Source organism: Porites lutea, chromosome 2, assembly GCF_958299795.1.
Source record: "Porites lutea chromosome 2, jaPorLute2.1, whole genome shotgun sequence".
Classification (NCBI taxonomy): Eukaryota; Metazoa; Cnidaria; class Anthozoa; order Scleractinia; family Poritidae; genus Porites; species Porites lutea.
This window is the reverse complement of record NC_133202.1, coordinates 45,110,595-45,129,430: the sequence shown is the minus strand read 5'-3', so window position 1 is coordinate 45,129,430 and position 18,836 is coordinate 45,110,595. Positions and strand designations below refer to the sequence as shown.

At 38.9% G+C, this 18,836-nt stretch overlaps 1 long non-coding RNA gene across 1 annotated transcript; it reads left to right on the top strand.

Annotated features, from left to right (window-relative positions):
- Positions 1-16,370: 16,370 nt before the first annotated feature.
- LOC140928771 (uncharacterized) lies at positions 16,371-18,485 on the top strand. The gene is made up of 3 exons (XR_012164669.1): positions 16,371-16,505; positions 17,002-17,071; positions 17,563-18,485. It is a non-coding gene; the product is annotated as an uncharacterized lncRNA (long non-coding RNA).
- Positions 18,486-18,836: the final 351 nt, after the last annotated feature.

Genomic DNA, 18,836 nt, shown 5'->3' with positions numbered 1-18,836 from the left:
TGAATTTTTCACACTTTCCATCCCAAGTTAATCTATATTTTTCTGATTGGAAAGTGTGTGGGGGAGAGCAATGAAAAAACCAAACCTTCTGAAAGCCGTAAAATGCATCTAAAATTGAAAATTCCAGGGAATTTTGGATTTTAACTCCGGCCCTGAAGTCCTCTTTCCATGAGGTTCTGGATATTGGCCAGTTCCATTCTCCTCAGAGGAAGCCCAAATCGCCGGATTATTTCATCAAGGTCAGTTTCCATATTGTAGTGGATATGAGGCAAGGCGAGTCCAACATTTTCCAGATTTCAACTTGGAAAGCATTTTTATTACTAAAAATATATTTATTATGAAAACTCCGACCGATTTCGGTAAAGGCAGTGGAAACCGGTGTGGATCCGTGCCTACCCAATTCCCGGGCCCAATTGTCCTCTCGGTGAATCTCCAAACCATAGCCATTGTCAGGTTGAATGTGGACGTCTGATTGTGAAAGTAGAACTTTTTTATTATGGACTTCTTAAACTTTCGCAGGTGAAAGATGAAAAGCTGAAAAACTACTGTTTGAGACTCAAATGACAGCAATAAACTGGGATGGGATTCGCACTCTCGCGGGATTTATTTTATTTCGGTTTTTTCGTAGCCGCAGCTGAGTTCCGGTTAGGTTTCGGTCGATGTTAGATAGGATTTCGTGACGTGTTGACCATCGACCGAAACCAGCGTTCCTTGGGAAGACCATAAGCCGCGTCGTTCAATGCAATACAGCTGAGTCTATTACAGATTTAACATTTTTTTAGTGATATAAACTGGAAACGACAGTATTGACCGTTTTACAACTCAAACTACCGTAAAATTCCGAAAATAAGCCCCGAAGCTTATATTTTTCAAAGGTCCTTTTTGAGGGGCTTATCTTTGGAGGGGCTTATCTACGGAGGGAAATTTGCGTTTACAAATCGGTTGGGCTAGCCTTATAGTTGGAAGTACAGGGACCGCGGAGGGGGAGGGGCTGGTAGGGCCGCGGCCCCACCACTTTTTTGCGCCCCCGCCCCCACTTTTGGAAAATCAAATACTATGATTTTATTCCTTTTTTCGATTTTCAATATGAAAAAAATTATTTTCAATTGTCAGCCCTCCCACTTTTCACCTTGTTCCGCGGTCCCTGAAGTAAATTTACCGTTTTTGTGTTGTTTTACTTTGTATTTGAGGGCAACTTTCCAAGTACAAGCTCCAGGGGGGCTTATATTTGGAGGGGCGATTTAACGGAGGGTTTTTTGCATCACCGGTTTGGGGGGCTTATACATGGAGGGGCTTATTTTCAGAATTTTACGGTAACTCAAATATAACATCTTCGCTGCGATCGATCAAGTGAGCGGAAGTCGACGGGATCATTTCAGTCACCTGCGAACGGCAGACGTTTCTCCTCGCTCATCGCCGCTGAGGGACGAAACGTCCCTCAGTGTCGATGAGCGAGCACAAACGTCTGCCGTTCGCAGGCTATCATTTTGGTAGGTACTTCATATATGATTCCTATAGTGTACCGATATATAGATTCTTACAGTGCAGTCTTTCTTCCAGTGTACCGAGGAATCTATATATTGGTACACTATAGGAAACATATATGAGGTATCTACCGTCATTTAGTAAGACGCCGCTGACATATCGATGACTCATCTGGTTTATTGCAACCGCTGCAACCGATATTCAACACCGTCCCTTCCAGGGCGGATAAAGGTTGGGCGGTGAAACGAGCGCTCCGCTCTTCATTTTTAAAATGTGTGATGCGGAGTGGAGTAGGACTGGCACGAGCGCTCTTTCCGCGCTTCCGGTGCGCTTGAAGGCCGGCGAAATTTTCCTTTTTGCAAACCGGAAATCCTATTTTCTTTCTGTAATTTCAGGCTACAATGTTAAATATATAAATTCGTTTCATAACAATATCAATAACCAGTTCAATGGCATATGTTTGTGTCTGTACGTCTATAAGTCAAACTTGTTGGTCGTATAATGCCAAAATTTGAGTTTAATTTGAAAGTGTTGAATACCTCCTCCTTCCACAAAATATCACCTAATCGTCTTTCGCCGTTTCGTTTGCAAAAGCTTAACACTTCTTAACCTCAATTTTTACATATGTTAAAGAGGGATAAATTTTATATAACATAACGAAAAATTAGATTGATATATATTGATATAGTGGCGTTGTACTTCTTCAAACTTTGCTTCTCGGGTGCAACGCGCCATCGCGATTCGCGCAATGCGTTGCAAATCCGGCAACCGCATGTAAACAAAATTTATTGAGGTTAGTTGTAAGGTTTTTTCCGTTTTTCTCTCTAAAACAAAACAAGGTAAATAGTAAAAACTGAGGGGAAACTAATTTTGAAGTTTCGAAGAAACAGAAAGACGTATGAGATTTTTTTTTTCAAAATTAAAAAGAAGGATGATGGTGACTGAAATTTGCATAATTTCACCTTGCACGAGCTGCACGCGTTTATAAAATACACGTCATCGAGTTATGAAACTTTTAGTGCCTTTGCCATGGATGACATGGATGAGATTTTCCTTCGTGTTTTAGACAGTACTTAGTTGTTTTTGTTTTGGAATAACATCTACATGGGCGAGTAGCAGAACGAAAATTTAATTGCAGTGTTAGAGTTATGGAAGTAATAAAAGAAACCCTTTGAAAGAGATGATACCTCCCGCAAAAAATAGCAACATTTGCCTCTCGGAGACAGCGTACCAGCACAAAGGAACGAGGAAGAAGTGCAAGAAAACAAATCAAGCCGCCATAATTCAGTGACAGCGGCAGTGTCTAATGTACAAACCACATCGCAAGCCCTGACCGAAGTTTAAGACCGAAGAAGACCGAAGTCGAAAACAAGCAACATTTCTAAGAAGAGTCCCAGTCCACTGCATCACACCTTTTTGCTCGGACGCGCTCGTTTCACCGCCCAACCTTTATCCGCCCTGGTCTGGTCCCTTCGTTTCCCGCGCGCCTCGAGTCTCCGTTCAAGAGGGATAAGAACGTCTGCGAGGTCAGTGCAGTGCCTGCCTTCTCTTACCCATTTCTTTATACCCGCCATCTTTGAACTTTCTTCTTCGAGTTTCACGAAGTCTGCTGGACTCGTTTTGGTAGCTAGAGAGTACGTTTCATTGACTTTTATTTGGTATTTGCTACAAATTTTATTGGAACTTTGCCTCGTGCAAATTACATGGCCATGATGTATTATTGCATCAGATACGCGTGATCCTACGAAGCGACCTATGCTGACAGAAAAATGCTCAGATTTCGGGGATGTCCAATGGCCAGAACTGATCCATTGTCTGACCTTCAATTTCATGATCCCGATCTGTTTAGTACACTCTCAGGTGTAGAACGCGAGTCCTTAGAATTCAAAAGGCAGTGGCATGGCAGGAAATCTTCTGTAAACCATGGAACCTATTGGCAAGTAGTTCAAACAATCACTGCTTTTGCTAACGATTTTAACGGAATTGGGGGAGGATATATCGTCATCGGTATAGATGAAAAAGAGGAATGGCCTTCAAGAATTGTCCATATAGAAACAAGGAATGTTGATCGCATTCGTATGGAGATAATAGGAGGGTGCCAAGCCAACATCAAGCCCAAGTACGTTCCAAAAATTTATCCACATGCTATTAACGTTAAGGGCAAGGATAGAAATGTGCTGTTGATCTGGGCCTTCAAATCTAATGACAGACCTCACCGATGTAGGGACATGGAGAATGGGGTGTGTCATTACTACATTAGGCAAGGAACGCAAACCAAAAAAGTGGTAGAGGAAGGGGAAACACGTCAACTTTTGCAGTTCCTGGACTCCAAAGTTCCATTTGATGATGCACAGTCCTGGGCATATGACTCTGGTAAGATTTTCAATTTATGAATATGGACAGTAAAAAAATGTAGATTTTCTCAGTTACATATATTCTCTTATCAATTCGACATTTCCAACAGCTTTGCAAAGACAACCCTAGACTTACTCACTCACAAGTCGCGAGAGACCAACTTGTCTCGCTAGAGGAGTTTTAATTTGCATTTTGTGCTAAAAATGGGGAGTGGCGTGACTCGCATTTGGAGTTTCAGGTTACATTTGTGAGTCCTTGACTTTTATGTTAGAATGTATTGATTCCACTCCGACAAAAACAATCCAATACTTGGAAAGTAGATCTCCAGTGACAGTTTTTAACAAACATTTTGTGATATAAAAAAGTTTCTCTCTCTCATTACTGGGCTGCCCGGCAAGCCCAGTCATAAATTCGGTTTTCGGTCTGGTATCGAGAAACGATGTTCTCACAAGTGGTTTCATATGATTTTCTCTTGCACGGACTCTTGCACGAATACTTTTTGTACCTCGTCTCTGCCCCTCCTGGGAAACCCAGAGTGCATTGCGAACCTGCAGAAGGCTATTTGCGTTGTTTGAAGCGATTCGATCATAGGAGTCACTTTACAAGTTTTTTCATTGTTCGAGTTTAAGTCAGTTGATGATGTTGGTGCTGGGAAACTCAGAGAAATGCTCACGTTGCATACAAACCCACACGCCGTTCACTGTAGGTTCACACTAAAAGATGACTGTGATCGTCAGTTTTTGAATGCCGGGGCCGCTTTTTGAACTCAAAGAGAGAATTATCGATCGATGTAGTACATGAGCAATTATTAAGCACAATTTATGGGCAAAGTATTTCACTAGCTGACGACACTGTGGTTGAAGACTTGACTGTAAGCTGTCGTACTCACTGAAGCGAACAACTCAGTTGCCGACGAATGTCAGATGAATCCTGGTGTTAAGAAAATAATGAACGTCCATGAGCGAGGGACGTGACAACTTTGCCATATTAAAAGACTGGCTTTTCCTTTTAATATTTCCTTCTATTTATGATGCAACACATGCCACTTTGGAGGTCTAAATTTCGGATACTAGGGATAAAGAAGGCATGGACAAAAATAGGAACTTTGAGAATTTCGCACACAAGTTCAAAGCTTCACCGGGACATCTGGGACATCCCACCGGGAGCTTCACAAAGACCAACTTAAGGAAAATGGGGGATATTACTGACAAGGTTTGGTGACTGAGTAGAGCATACAAGTGTAGCCCAGGTCGAGGTTTCAGGGGGTTTGCTTTCTTTTGTATCCGTATCTTGCTAAGCTTTTATCATCAAATGTGTACATGATCTTGTTATCACAATTCTGTGTTTTCGCCCATTCAGCAAGTACGCTTTATTGATGTCAGCTGGCATTAGGGAGTTTCAGAAAACATGCCTTCGAAAATTTTCAGCTCTCGTGATGTTTCTTGATATTTCTTCTACCACTTTATGGTAGAAGAAATATCGAAGAAGAAGTAGAAGGTTAAACTGAAGCAAAATGGAAACTTAAAAAAGCATATAATCCATTTATCTCAAAACATAATACACATGACTTATACGACCTTTATTTTCCTAATGGTGTTTTGAATACGAACGAACACAGTCAATGTGAGGGGCAACAACAGCATTATATTATGAATGAACCATAGGGTTTTAATCAATATAAGGGTCAATTATTGTGCATTGAGATAAATCGCTTGAAAAGAGAGACTTTGCTTAAAGATGTGATCAGAAATAAACAAAGGCACAAAAGTGCATCACATTCAGTCTTTTTAGTATCCCAGGACTGTGAATAGCTAGTGTTTCCATATTGTTTAGCTGGCACAAAAACTTTGGAGGAGTTATAAAGCGGCATAGTTATCTTCCATAAAGAAAAGTTAGTCATGGGTAAGCAAAACAGTGAACTCGAGTAAGTTTTTAACTCATATCGGTATGAGGAAAGAAATATGTTATGGATCGTTTCATCTATTTACATTGTTTGAAGTGCGTGCTGATGAACGCAACATGCAAGCGAGAAATCTTTAAACTTTTTTAGGTCACAAAATGCAAAGGATCTTATTCCTTTAAGTTAGAGAAAAATACCAAGAGGAAAGTCTTAAAACTGAATATTTTTTATCTTGTGGAAAAAATAGTGTGTTTTCAAGTAGTGTAGACCGCAAATTAGGATCGTCTATTTACTGCATGTTTCACAAACATGCGAACTCTAAAGTTCAAAACCCAACCGACGATTGCGTTTTTCGCTGCTGTCAATCATCTTAACGGACCTCTTCAAAAACTAAATTTTACTTCATGGGTTTAAAAGGTCATGGTTTGTTATTTGTGATTGGTGGATTTCAATCCATTTTGTGTGTTTCTCTGTTTCTCTGTTTCTCTGTGCCTTTCAGCACTGCTGTTGTTTTAGAATTTCGTGAATTATTAAAATGAATTACAAAATGGTATTGAAACCTTAGCAAGTTATATGAATGTAAGCATATTTGTCATTGTGATCGGTTCATTTTTTGTATTACGATCTGAGTGTTTGATAATACCAGCAAGTCTAAGTAATTGACTTTAATAAGAAAGAATTCATATGTTCAACTGTTCTACAAACTGTGTTTGTCCTATTCGCATCCCAACTATCGGCAGCACTTCCCTTCTCATGATCAATGGGAACTTCTAGTTTTTATTCATAATGGTGGAATTTAAATGTTATTATACAGCCCCCGCTTAAAAATGGTACTCTTTTTTTGTTACGAAAGTCTTTCAAAAGGGTACATTGTTCTGAATGAGTTTATGTTTCAGTCTCACATGAGATTCTGTCTCATGCAATGGTTGGCGACAAGGTTTTATGGTCGCCTGAGTGTCAGTGATAGCAGCCCCCTCTCCTCAGAAAAAATAGCCCCTTTGCAGCCCAGTTAAAAATCGCGTTTCGGCGATTCTTGTTTAAAATATCCTCTCGCTGTTCTTCTGAGCAATATTTGGCTCTTACATACGATGCTGTAGTGTCTCTAACTGAGATCAGGCATAGGGAACCCACGCTCTTGTTTGTAAACTGCAAATGGAAATTTAATAAGAGATGAAATCTTTAACCTGTTTTGTTTTATTCTTGAATCTGCTGTGTTGCAAAGTGAAATGGAAGTTGTTTTACGATGCGAAAAGTATATGTTCAAGTCGACTTTTTAACGGTTGTTGATTTCACAATGCTTTATGTGGTCCCGTGCTGGTTGTTATTATCATTTCACGTTTCTTTGTTGGTTATTAATTTATTAACAATTTGAATTAAGGGTAATAAATAATGACAAGGGTTGAAACTCGATAGCTGCTCCAGTTGACTTGACCAGTTTACAATACGATGCTGCACAAGGTAACATTTCAGGATGACCAAATTATGTTGTATAGTTTGTGTGCCAATGAAAAAAGTTCTAAATTTAACATTTTTGAATCTTCGAAAACAACAAGGATGAGAGAGATTTTTCTTTTTGTTTAAATAAAGAAAAAATAGAAAATGCCAAATGGTTTACGAAATGAAAGGAGCACCTATAAATCTACACCTTGCAAAGCATGCAATAACCACATTAAAGAATCATTTTTCACTGAGAACACTATTAAGAACTCTACTGTCGAACTACCACTACCTACAGATGACATTATGGACCTACTCAACCTCTGTTTGACTTCGACGTATTTTCAGCAAACACTACAAACAGTTACACAGTACAGCTATGGGCTCTCCAGTTTCTGTTGTTGTAGCAGAAACTGTCATGCAAAACCACAGGCAGACCACCCTCTGTTAGTGGGGGCCGTTGTTGATTGAAATCTGAGCAACGATCTTTTGTTATTTATAGAAGAAATACATATGAGCAATACGGTGGCTATAATTTGTTCCAAAATGCAGAATTTAAAGCAAATTTTTCAATAAAAAATTGAAGAAAATGTTAACTGCATTTTGGAACAAATTATAGTCTTTTGACGAACCTTTCTGAAAAGAAACACCAGTTTGCTTTATATTATAATACTTAGATTCAAATGTATTCAAATTCAAATCATCTGCTTTGTCAGGACTTTCAATAACACTATTAAATAGATCTTTCAAATCGGTTACTGATCTAGTAGAATGATGAACCCATGAGCCTGTAACTTTCATGAATTCTCTGTCTTATAAGCCATTAGATGGTAGCTCATTTAGATAATTCATTCTTTAGGGTAAAATAAGTTTTAGTTACTTATTTGAAACTTTCAATCCAGAAAAATCAATGTTTCGGGACGACGGCAAAAATCATTCATGCAAGTACAAGTAAAAAACTGGTAGTGCTAGAAAACTAATATACGTGGCTTACTTGACAAGAGTGGTAAATGTAGTGAGCTCAGTTCGTAATATCACAGAGGGCTCAGCCTTAAATTTGTGTTGATTAGTTACCGCCTTTTTCTTAGAATCAGCAGCGTCAATAATACATCATCCATCAAGGATGACATAGTTGAGTTGACAGGAGAAACACCATGGAAATGAGATCAGATCTTTAGTCATGTTCTTGATAGAAATTTCATGTGCTCACTGCAAGTGGCAATGTTTTTCTACTTAAGCACTGATGAATTTGTTTTGCTGTTTCATTGGGCTTTTCTGTAAAGTAGTTAAGACTACTAAAGTTGTTTTTGAGAAGGCTATACATTTGAAATATTTGTTATTTATACATTTATGTTATCGTTTTGCAGAGGGACAACTGCTGTCAGAAGCTAGCATAGACTTTGATCTTGTGAAGGCATTTTTACAAAAGGCTGGTAGCAAAATTTTGGAAAATGGTCAAGAACCAACTAAAGTATTTAAAGCGCTGGATCTTGTCAAAAGAATTAGCAATGAAGTTGATCACAATTCAAGAGAGGTGGTCCCAATCTACGTGCCAAAAAATGTGGCCCTTCTGCTATTTCATCCACAACCAGACAACTTCTTCAGGGGGGCAAGAACTGACGTTAGAGTATGCACTCATGAAAAAACTATTGATCATTCAATATCTGGACCAATTGATCAGCAAATTGAAAGAGTTATGACGTTAATCTTAACGAACACACCTAATGGTGCCTATCCAGAACAGGCTGTTCGGGAAATAGTAACGAATGCCTTCCTTCACCGAGGCTATGAAGAATCGTACAATGATCCAGTTGAGGTCAAAATCACGCCCAACTTTATAGATGTTTATAGCTATCCTGGACCTGATCCCAGTCTCAAAGAAAAACATTTCTCAGACGGAAATGAGGTTCCAAAAGTTAAGCCCAGAAATAGAAGGATTTTAGACTTTTTTAAGAATGTAAAGTTGGCTGAGGGATGGAACAATGGAATAGCGACAACAATAAGACTGATGAAAGAGAACAATAATCCTGCTCCAGTCTTTAGCTTCACACCAGAATCCTTTCATGTTCGTCTTGCCAGCGTTGCTAACTGCAATGCCCATTTAAATGTTCGAAGGGAAGATGCAAATGGGAAAGATGACGACAAGAGTGGTGATAGTGATGATGATAATGATGACGATGATGATTATCATGGAGATGATGATGATCATGGCTACGATGACGGTGATGGTGATGGCCGTGGTAGTGATTACAATAACTATGGTGCTGATGATGTTGACAATGAAGAGAACGATGAAGGTGATGGTGATGGCCGTGGTAGTGATTACAATAACTATGGTGCTGATGATGTTGACAATGAAGAGAATAACCAAAGGTACGAGGACATCGTTGGAAACGATGAAGAAACATGGAGTATCATAACCCGCGCTTCACAACGACAACCGCAAGATGAACATCGTCGGCGTCGGCGTCGTATGGTGGTCGAACACAGCTATGAAGAAATGCAAGAAACACCAGCAAGTGCCATAGAAGTAGGGCCACCGGATGGCTGCTATGGTATTTCAGAGAGAGGATGCATCGTAACACAGGAGACAGAAATAGAAGGAGAGTTTACCAGGACTCTTCGCATTCAACAAGAGTTTACCTGGACTCCTCGCATTCCGCAAGAATGGCCAGAGACAGCAGGGATTACTGTGACTGAAACACTTTGTTTGTTTTTTTTGTCTTTATATTGCCGTTCACAGATCTTTTCTTTGTTACAAGAACCTTGAAGCTGTCCGGATCGAAGTGACTTTGTCATCTGTAGCCATGTTATTGTCAGTTACTTGCAGTACACCAAGAAAGAAAGACTGTTTCGAATGAGTTCAAAAACGTTTCTTAAAAATGCATGGCTTAGATCATCTTACATTTTCTTTCTAGTCAATTCAAGCTGCGATCTGATCAGAGGCTTATTCTCTCGCATGTCGCGCTCTCTCCGAGTGTACCAAGGAACGCAAACACAGGAAAAGTGTGGATGTGTTGACCCACGCACGACTTAGTTATTTGCGACCTTAAGATGCCAGGACGGCGACGGCAGGGAAAATGTCGCTTAAATACTGAATTCGGGGTTTTTCAATTTTTCATCGGGATTATTCCAACTCGCTTACTTTGTCAATGTACGCGAACCCTCCTGGAGTTGAATTCCTAATAGCCTTATCTAAGTTAAGAGGCAGTCTCCCTAAAAGCGGTCCACTCGATTTTGCGACAAAAAATACTGTTCCTTTATTTTTTGCCGGTGAAGAGGCTTTAATAGGTATATACTAAAATCGCTATTTTTGTTTTCTAATTCTCATTCTTAGCTCTGCTAGAACCGAAAAACGAATTGAGTCCGTCTCGGCCGTCTCAGAGAGTGTTTCAAAGACTAAAATTGATGGATTTTGAAAAGCGCGTTGCAAACAAACGAATGCCCGCACAAAAAATCTGTTCGATTTAGTTAACCTTCGATAATTCAGAGGCTAAATAAAAATATCTTTGATCAAAACATTTCAAGTTACAGTGGTTCAAAGAATACCTATTTTGCGGGCTTAATCCAAACCCTGAAAGTAAGGAAGATTTGAGGGAAAATATCTCAAAAGTTGCGGCCAAAATCTGGTTTAAAAATCATATCAAAGTAAAGGTTTAAGCTTGTTTCTATTTATAGGCTCAGACTTGCGGGTATAGCTCGGTATCTTCTGGGATTGCAACCAACAGGAGATTATAATCTGCTATTTTGCGTAGTGTGAGATGGCATGATTGTACAGGTTAAAAGTTCCATGAAATTGCCTCTTTTGACACTTGAATTCGTCTCCGGCCTCTAAAAGAAAGTAATTAAGCTTCTTTAAGTACTTTTGACTCGAAAGAGATATATTAACATGGATGGTTACTAATTGCCACGTTCAACTGGCGTGCGCCGTCGTCTTGTAACTACCTGCACTGAACAGTAAACAATGTTTTTAATAGAATTCTCTAGATCAGAAGTTGATCCAAGCTCTCTAAGTGATGAAAATAAATATCACTACCCCGGGATACAAAACATGAACAAGAAAGGCAACGTAGAATTTTAAGTACTTTCCGCAATTTCAGAGTGAATTTCACCGCGGTGCATAAAGTATTGTAATAATCAGGCTGTTTAAAAACATTTGACGCACAACAAAAGCAATTAGTCATTTACCGTTTTATCTAGTCTCGGTAAATAAGACGCTTACCTTTACTTTAGATTCTTGATGGAAGAAGTCTATCCCGCCAGCTGAAGATATGCAGTTTCGTTAATTTTCAAAATCAAATCATAGCGTGATTTGTCACGTAATGTTTTAGTCATGTGGTGTTAAACAGTGTGAAACCTAGACGAGTACTGTAAGCTCATCTTTAATTCTGTCCGACTCCGTCCGCTGTTTTGAAAACTTTTGATCACTGGGGCGATGTTTTGATTTGTTTGTTGATAAACACAAGCGCGCCTTCTCATTGGTTGAAAAGTGTCGCGTGACCAGTTGGGCCCTGTCCTTAGGGACGGACCATTAGAAAAGTTAAGGGGGATGGGGAGGGAATTTTCGAGCCGCAGGAATTTTTTTTCGTTATCAAATTCCCTGTAAGAATTTATTTTAGGCCATAGCATGATTTTTTTTTTCATTTAATTTTCCCTTGCGCCAATACTTTTTTTGTACTTCGACCTTCGTTTATTGTTCAAGCTGACTCGAAGGTCACGTTCCACACTATCACAAGCTCCATCCGTCTCTTATCACGAACTATTAGTCGTGCTTGGCCTGTCAACACTTGATTCAAATCGGACTTATCACAAACCGCGTAAGAAACTAGCCAATCAAAAACGCCGACATATGTCCTTGCGACTCTGCGGGATTCGAACATGATATTGTGCACTAATTCGCAGACGCTCTATACAGAAGGTTTAGAGCGTCTGCGACGCAGGCAATATCGAAGATGAACTTAACATCGATGGAGGTAAGCTTGTTTTAGCTATGCTTTTGAACTAGAGGAATTATTTTGAATGAATAATAAAACAATTATTGAATTCGGCTTTTGTATCATATGAAGGATGGATAACGCCCTCCTCGATCTCCATAATTCTTCATAAGATACTCAGCCTCATTCATTTACTGTTAATTCTCTGTAACAGTCAAACAAAATGGGAAATGAAAAATTTTGACCCCCTTCCCCCCTCCCCCCCCAAAAAAAAATGTTGCATGCAATTAGATTTTGTGGGGGAATGTCTAAAAATGCACTTTGTTCGGGTTGCTACTTTATTGTTGTCATGGTAACACCAATTGTTTGTCGGTTGCAAAAAACGTAATATTAACTCAGAAACTGTTGTAAAAAGTGCAAAATGTATTGCTCTGTTTCTCAAGTTCATTAAAACGCTTCGACCCAAGACTTGGAGCAAATATAATACCATCATTCTAGTTTACATTTACGTTTATTAAGCAATAGACCTTGAGGTCTATTATTGAATGAGGCTGAGTAGGATATGAAGAATTCTGCAGATCGAGGAGGGTGTTCCAAAAAAAACTAATTTGCATTCAAACGGACCCTCGATTACTTTCCGGAGGGGTCTCCGTAGCAATGAAAATAACGTGAATGAGAGCATGTATTACAGAAAGGAAATATAAATGGTAATTTATTCAAGCTTTTTAGACTTGACAAACTGCCCGTGCGAATGCTATGGCAAATCTTACAAGCTTGAATAAATTACCTAATACAAGGGTTTTCGTTGCAGCTGAAAATGGATCGGTTGAGTAATGGAGTTGGTGGCTTTATTTCTCCTCGAGACGGGAACCTTCGGTGCTAAAAACCGGTGGGAGATTTCCGTAGATCCTATACCTTACTTTGTTGAGATTTTTTTTCGAAAAGAGAAGGGCAAATACACAGTAACTTTGATAAATAGATGTTCATTCATCTTGCCCGCATTCAGCATAAAGTTGTTCTTCTTGCATTGCCAACTGTATTCACTGTAGGTTTCTGATTACCCAGTTTTTTGCAACTGAAGCTTTGGGCAAGAATACCCTTGCAGATAGGAAATAGTCCGTCGGCAGTTTTCCTCTATTTGCGTGTCAACTTTCACAAATGTGTTAGCGTTGCATTTTAAGGTTAAATTTGACAAGCTATTTGTGCAGCGAGTTCTACGGTCATGATTGACTTCAAACTTGCAGATACATAACTAGAGAGCTCTGAGGCTTATTTGCTGAAGTTAGAGAAACATCTGTCTTAGGGTTTCGAAGTTATCTACATTTTTTGTAAAAATGTGGTTTTTAACATATGCTGATATCTCAAACGTTTTTATACCTACAAGAAAATAAATAACAGCTAAATAACAGTTTCTTAAAGTTCGACCATTCTTTATTAAGGATGCCAAAAATCATAGAAATCGGTGAAATCTTTCCTGCCGAAAAACGCGATCTTAAAACATAACCAAAGCGCATATAAATAGGTTCGGGCCACCTTACATAACCGTGAAATTTGCGGGCTTAGACCAAATTAAATACAAAAATGGTAAAGAAAGCAGCCGAACGTAGGCTAATCAAATTCCACTTTCTCGCAATCTTTAATTTGGCAGGTACAAACGGTTTCAGATGGAATCAAACCACTATGAGATGAAACTGCATTTCCAGACCTCATCATTTTCTTAAGATATTAGCTTATTATGTCGATAGCATGTTTATTCACTTTTTTACGACCCTAAAACTTTCTTTAAAAATATAATAATAATAATAATAATAATAGTAATAATACCGATAGAACTATAACAGCGAACAGACCAGACATCATCGTTAAAGATTCAGTGAATTCCACCTGCAGACTGATTGATATGACTGTTCCATCAGATAGAAACATCGTACTGAAGGAAACTGAAAAAAAAAAGCAAGCACAAAGACCTAGAACTAGAAATACAGAGAATGTGGCATATGAATGAATGATTGACTTGAGTGACTGACGCTGTAGGTGCATGGTTTGCGCCCTGCTGATGGACAAAAAGAACACCAGCAAAGACTGTGATAAAAGAGAATAATAATAATAATAATAATAATAATAATAATAATAATAATAATAATAATAACAATAATAATGATAATTATTATTCTGAAAGGTTTGAACCCAGGAGTCATTTCAAAAGTAGGTGAATTTGATTGTCCGGGTGAACTTAGTCCTGAATAGGACTGTTGTTGTTGACAGTGACTGATGTTTCCACAACCTGTGCGGTAGTCATCTTCAGAGTCAAAGTGAGTTGTATCAGGTCAGTTGATGGTATTATACTCTGGTTATTGATCTGATTGGTCAATTACGTCGCGATGTTATTGGTCGTCTGTCAGTTAAGCCGTGATGTTATTGGCTATGAAGACTCGTAATCAGTAATTGGTGCGTTTCCATCCGTCTATAGTCACAGTTAAACAGTCGTCTATTGTTAGTCAAATTGTCAGTTCTCCAGTCGTTCTCTCGTAGTTTGTAGGAACCTAAAGCAACGACGACGACGACGGCAGTGAAAACGTCGCTAAAAAAATGAATTTGCGTTCTTTCAAACTTAATCGCGTCTGTTTGGACCCGCTCAATATGTCAAATGTAGGCGACTTCTCACTGGAGTTGAATTCTTAAGGATTTTATTCAAGTTCAAAAAGAGGAAGGAAAATTCGTCGTCGTAAGTCCACGTCCTCCATCAGAAAACGTCAAATTAGGAGGTTTTACGTCGTACTCGTGCAGTGGACGTCAAAGAAATGTACTAAAAAGCGTGATGCACGTGCAGAGCTGTGCGCTTTTTAACATGCTAGGTGATCAAAAGCGCATTACAACAATAAATAACCTAAAAACTATACAAATATTAAAAGTAAAAAGATAAGTTTTAAGATTAGATTTAAAAGTAGAAATACATCTGATGCTGCAGAGGCTAACAGGAAGAGCGTCAATAAGTCATTTGTACGGCGCTGGTAACTGTTGGCTACGATTCAGTGGCGTTTGTTCTAAGTTAGTGAACCAGCTTTCTAAAGTGCGTAAGTGGACATCTCTACTTATGGCCTCCTTCACAAAACTTTTTCCGCAACTCCCATACATACAAAGTAAGTATTTTCCCATTCCCGTAAGCGGCTGGCTTTAGTTATGGACACCTTTTTGGCGTCTGGAGGGTGACCGCTCATGAGTGACTACTAGCCTGTTCCAGGCTCCGAGATGGTGGTGGAAAGTCGTTCAGTAATAAGAAATGCGAAAAACGCGCGGGGCTGGGCCGCCTTTCCCAAGTCGTGCGCGTCTTATTTTCGTTTTGCTTGTTTTAATACGTTCCCACTATACTATCTGAGAGCCTGGCACAGGCTAGTCTACTACAGGTTTTAGCGAGAATGTCGTAGTGGGGCAGCCTAGTTCCTAGGCGATCTCTCTTGCCCCGTTGTCCGCGCGAACACGGTAGAGTCCGGGATTGACGGAGCTGAGAATGCCTAGGGACTAGGCTGGTAGTGGGGAAAAAAAGTTATCAAATGTTAGAAATTTTATCATTTAGCGATCGGGAGAGGACTTTGCCTCCTTCAACGGAAATAAGCGTGCTAACTTTTGTGGCGAAAAAAAGTACCATGAAGCTCAGTTTACGGGGTGTCTATTTTTAGAGAATAGGCAAGAAAACGTAAAATTAAATGTCGTCCTCCTCCTCGTCCTCGAATCTAAAGCTCTCTTATTTTGTATTGATAATTATCAGCCAAACATAATTATAAAGCAGTATGTATAAAGCATGGTGTCCGGCGGGGATAAGGGTATTTAACATATGACAGCTTTAGGGTGAAGCCTGGTTGCCCATTGTAATTTTCGGTTTTGGTGTCAAGTCAGTTACATTCAGTAGAACAATAGCTATGAACAGTGCGATATTTCAATTTCTTATTACTCTTTACTCAACTCGCCATCATGTTCATGTGAGGAGCGAATTGAGCGGAATATTCTCATAGTTATATGAATTGAAAAGTGGCAATTTGACTGAACGTCAGTGTATTGACTTGACTTTGTAGGGAAACGACTGAGAACCTGAATTTTTCCAAGTTGAAGGATTGACTTTGTTAATGTTATATATAGGGAGAGTTGAGTGTGCAATACCTCCTTCATCTATGCTCTTAATGTTTGGAAGGGAGATGTCTCAAACTTTGATCCATAGTAGATCATGAAAACATTAGCTACTCAGAAGATCCATTTGTGGAAGTGATTGTTTTCTCCTCTTGTATTTGCAGGAATGACTTCGATCTCATCAGTCAACATGTTCGTCAGGGCACAGTCACCTCAACTCACTACATTGTTGTTTACGACAAGTCCGAGTTAAAGCCGGATTATATGCAACGGTATGCTCTATTTTTGTGTTAAAGGGAGGATTTATTTGTACTGGCTTTCTTTCTTTCTTTTATATAACTCCTCGTGGAGGTACAAGATGGTGCGAGTGAGTTGTTCGTTTTCTGTCATCCCAGCTCCACTGTTTTCTTTAATTCAGCAGCACATGGGTCATAAGGCATTGTATCCTTCAGTTGACAAGCAGAGTAATGAAAAAGTGACGGCTTAAAATTTTTCATATTTTTATCAGCCTGTTAAAGCTTAAAAACTTCAGCGTTCTGAGATCGATACTCAAAGAAGGTCATCGCAGTTGTTGCTTGCTTAGCGGGGAATGGAAGAATGATTTACTTTGAACTACTTGTTCGTAACTATTTTAAAAAAACCGGTAATTAAAAAAGCCTGGTAATTAAAGAAGTTAAAAACTAGTTGTTGGTGCAAGTCTATGTGTAGCGTTGGCTAAGTTACGTTTATTAATTAGATTCTCATCAATTTAACTGCATTGTTCAACAGACTGTCATACAAGCTCACCCACCTATACTACAATTGGGCTGGTACAGTTAGAGTACCTGCTCCTTGCCAGGTAACGAAACAAAGTAGTGGCGATAGATGCCGCTTCTTTTCACCAACTTCACACTGTTCCAGCTGTTCAACAGGAATTTGCAGCTCATCGATTATGTCATTGCTCACTATGTTTCCTTTATTTTCTCAACACACATTTATTATTTTTATTTTTTATTTTGCGTTGATGTAATTTTAGTCCGCGGGTTCTATATTTTGTAGTCGGTAGTTCAAATAGTTGACAACGTGGATGGAAATCGTATTTTGAGTATCAAGGATATGAAATAATCAACTAAAGACTCTTTCTGTTGATCCTGTTGATTTGACCGAATCCTTGAAAGTTGCTTTTGATGTTGTAAACGCCTTTAACTTCGAGATACGTTCGTTTACTTTTGTGTGTTCATGTTTGAATCATAGTAGTGTGCTTCTCAAACAACGCTTTTTAAGCTTGGGTTACCTGTTTCTATCAGCATGTCTCATCTAACAAACGATTTGCTTTTCCTTGTCTTGCAGTATGCTCACAAGTTGGCCTACTTGGTCGGTCAGAATATTCACAGTGAACCGTCAACCGATCTTTCAGATCGCTTGTTCTTCTTGTAAATCATTAATCTGTAACCTCGAGGTAGCTGCTCTGGCTTCACATTCGAGACATCCGTTTGAAAGAGATTTTGTTATACTGTCAAAACTGTTTGGATCACATAAGAAAAGTCTAAGGAACTTTAGCCCCCCTCGTGGACGCGTAAGGCCTGTGGGTTAGGCATGGTTAGGAACGTCTGACGAAGCCTTAAGGAGCGTCTGTGTGGGAGGCTAAGGAAACCTTTGCTCTCTGAATCGACATTTTTGTAAAACCATTATTATATTATATTATTTTAGTTAAAGTGTTTATTTATTTGAATAGGCTATATTATTCTAACAATTTTTTCAATTAATTCAAGAAGGTAAAATTTTGAAGAGCCTTTATTAATCATAATGGTTTAACGGTTGTGTTTTATTTTATCATGACTGTTTGATCATACTTACTATTAGGCGTGAATATTGTATGGATATCAATAACCATACCTAGTCGTCTCGAGTGGGAGGTGATTCATTAATAGAGGAATTAAGATTCACGTTTACGCCAAACGGCAAACGTGAATTTGTACCACGTCACCAAGTTTTTTTCCTTAATTGTCGTATACTATTTATTACTTCTACTCAAAAATAAGTGGTTTTTACGCCAGTTTTATCCGTTAGAATTGTTCTGGACAATTTTTATATGCCTATTTTCTATTCTTAGAAATTCTCAACTTAAATCTGCCGTTTGCCGTAAACGTGAATCTTGGTCTCTCTAATTTTAACAAACACTCTGTTTCGGTTAATGTTTTTATCATCTGCCTGAGCTGTACTCTTAAATTACATTTAAGAACTGAGTAGTAAAAAACATGTCTTCGTTTCTACGGGCTTGCGTGTCTTGAACTCTTCGTGTTCTCGCTCTTTAACGTGTTTAACTCCTCGTGCACACATGGAAATGTTTTCCCTCGATATCCAGCCATGGGGCCCGGAATCAAATATTCAAATCTAAATATAAAGAATAATAGCGCGGGTCCTGGCTAGCAAACTACTCCATTTGATTCATTAACTGAGAGTTTTATCATGTTAGATGACTTAGATGCAAAACCATTGAAACCTCGATCTTTAATGTAAACGGAGACAGCTTACCGGGCCCATGGTTTTTTAAACCGACTTTGCGTTGTCTTCATATCGAGTGAACAAGTCATTCAAGTAACATAGCTTCTCAAATGATATAT